This window comes from Rattus rattus, chromosome X, assembly GCF_011064425.1.
Source record: "Rattus rattus isolate New Zealand chromosome X, Rrattus_CSIRO_v1, whole genome shotgun sequence".
NCBI lineage: Eukaryota > Metazoa > Chordata > Mammalia > Rodentia > Muridae > Rattus > Rattus rattus.
The window spans coordinates 126447898-126451050 of record NC_046172.1 but is presented as its reverse complement, the minus strand read 5'-3'; the positions used below and the strand labels follow the sequence as shown (position 1 = coordinate 126451050).

Below are 3153 nucleotides of genomic sequence, written 5' to 3'. Positions count from 1 at the left end.
TTATATTATTTTTGTTAATTAATTAATCATTTATTGGTTTTGCTATATTACTTTTTTGTTTGTTTATTTATTTTATATAGGGTCTCACTATGAAGCCCTGGCTGGCCTGGAACTTGAAACATAGGTTATGCTGGTCTTGATATTTCCCAATATTACAAATTGGTGATCATCTTCGTGGCTGAATATCTGTATTCAAGCCTCATTGTATATCTGAACCAACCATCAGAAATGGAACTGTTAGAATTTATTGTCAAGCCATAGTAAATGCTCTTAGAAGGATCTTCTTGTAATTTGCTCAGGCCACATTCCCAATAGCAATTTTCAGAACAAAGGCCCATTTTCTCAAACATTTATTACATTTATTACTTCCCGTTACTAGTCACCTAACTGACAGTGTCTCAGGCTTGAAGAGCCTGTCCTTATTTTGTCTTGTATTTCTTTGCAGTTGTGTTCACTGTCATCATGATATTGTTCAACAAAGGTTCCAGTTGCCAGGTAGGAGGTTTTGCTTTGTCCACCATAGCATGGATTCTTTGCATCACCTCCATGGGCCTCCCACAGTGGCGAGTGTGGTACTCGAAGGAACCTGTGATCTCTTACCCTACTGTGGCCTTTGTGGGAGTGTGGAAAACCTGCATCTACCACCATGACAACTTCAGCAATATTAGAATGTGTTACCAATACAGCTACCATGACACCTTCGTTCCTTTGGATATTCGTGTTGCTCAGCACCTGATGTTGATCACCTGCATTTTCTGCCTGATTGCAAAAGCAGCCACTGTTGTTGCTCTTAGAAATGTGTACACGGGGAAGACAAGAGGCGGGGATGTCACCTACAATACCTTTGGCCTTTCGTGATTTCTGAACATCATTGCCCAGTAGCTTTGTCTTCTTAGCTTGTCTTGTGCAATTATTTCTTATCATAAACAATGAAGGATTGCTTTTCCACCAGCCGTTCCATATGCCTTTTACCCACATATTCAGCAGGTTGGCATTGCCATGGTAGTGGCATTTCTAGCAGCCATCCTGTTTTTGTGCAGTGGTGTGATTTTCATTTCTTTCACATTTCCCTTAAACATACAAGTTCTTCCTAATATCTGAAACTGAATGTACTTCACCTTGAAAAACAATCCAAAACTTCATGTTGCTACAGCAAGGATTTTTGAGATGACTATCTAAAATTTCCAAGGACTCAGCAATGTCCAAATGGCCTGTGACAGAAAATGGCCAAATGCCTCTTTATTATCTTTTCTGTCTCATTTGTTTTATTACTTCATTGGTCGGACTATGGACTTTCATTAAAATCAACTTACCTACTTGTCAAGTGATCTTATGAAATTACAGTTTTAATTGATGTCACTGAAGGAAAAATGATTAATAAACCTAGAATATATGAAAATGAATGTCAGAGCACATTAATCTTTCATATCGCTCTCTGATTTCAAGTCTAAAAACAAAAGTTGACATATTTACCATGTCATAATAATCACATCTCTGCCCTATGAAGTTTTCCAAATGTATTCAAGTTAACAGATCAGTTTTAAAAACTTCCCCTGTATATTAAGAAACTCAATAATCTGAAGATGTGTATATTTCCTTTAATAAGCAATCATTTCCCACCTTTGTGTCTGACCTAAAAGCCCTTGAGACTATCATATAAAACCTTTTGACTCCTGCTAGCAGGCCACTAGGTACAACTAACTCAAAAGAATATCATCCGATAATATATGAAATCTATATCAGAGATTTACCTACTTTGTTGTAATTCAACTACTTAATATTCATACCAGTGCATTGAAAGATGCCTTGGATTATGACTTCATTTTGTTCCTTAACCATAAAAGTTTCATGAGTAACTATAAAAACTTTATATATGATAAACAAATATCCTTTCACTCTATTTCTTGTCTTACATTGTTGCCCTATTTCTCTCCTAGATAGGGATATCATGTCTAAAGTTCAGGTTCATTTAAGTCTCATTGATAATCTAGCGATTCTTATAACATTCTTGTCCTTCAGTGCTCTATCCTGTAATGGTCTAGAGTTCACTGGGACCTCAGACAACACCACCCCACAGTCTGTGTACAGACCCATACCTCATCCAAAAATATCCTTCCTAAATTCTAGAATTCTTTGGTTCTGGAGCACTCATTAACAGTCATTTCTGTCACAATTACTCTTAAGGACCCTAATCAGGTTCTCTGAACTGATAATACTCTTAAATGCCAAAGGAATTAAAAGGTTTACTGATGATAAAACCCGATGGGGTGGCATTGGCTATTGTGGTTGGGGCTGGGTAGCTCTGAAGAGCCCACTGGAACCTGAGTTGGACTTCTGTATCTGTTTGCTGTTGTGTCTCCTCCTCAGTGGACCCTACACTTAAAGGATGACATCTAAGAATAAAGTGCTGCTGAAGGGCATCAGCCTGGGAGATTGTGGTTGCTGGAAAGACATGACTCATAAACTAGCATATGAATAAGTTTAGTAGCCAGTACAAAGCCACAATAAGAGCAGGGAGTGATGGTGGATTACAGAATTGTTACCATGTGGATCTGGGATACAGCTGGTCAAGAATGGTTCCAGTCTCTTGGTGTGGCCTTCTACACAGGTACAGATTGCTGCATTCTGGTGTTTGATATGACTGCCTCCAGCACATTCAAAACCCTGGACAGCAAAAGAGACAAATTTCTTATTCAGGCCAGCCCCTAGGAGCCAAAGAACTTCCCTTTTGTGTTGGGAAACAAAATTGACCTCAAAGACATGTGGCCACAAAGAGGGTATTGGCTTGGTGCTACAGAGCAAACAATATTCACTGCTTCAAGACCATTGCCAAAGAGTTCATCAATGTGGAGCAGGCTTTTCAGACAATTGCTCAGAACACCCTTAAACAGGAAACAGAAGTCGAGCTGTACAGTGAATTCCCTGAACCCGTCAAGCTAGACAAGAATGACTCAGCCAATGCCTCTGATGAGAGATGAAGTTGTTGAAGGGGCGGTGATCACAGAGCACAGAGTGTTTTATAGACCCAGAACTTGCACCTAGGTCTTCAATGTATGTCCCTTCTCTCTAAACAGAACATGATTTTAGCATCAGCTGTCAAAGTAACTCTGCCAAACAGTTGTCTAACATACACACAGAGAGAGAGAGAGAGAG

General features: G+C 39.2%; 2 pseudogenes; both read left to right on the top strand.

Annotated features, from left to right (window-relative positions):
* The first annotated feature begins 462 nt into the window (after positions 1-462).
* On the top strand, positions 463-1101 carry LOC116888384 (annotated as a pseudogene).
* Positions 1102-2386: 1285 nt separating this feature from the next.
* Positions 2387-2978, top strand: LOC116888201 (annotated as a pseudogene).
* Positions 2979-3153: the final 175 nt, after the last annotated feature.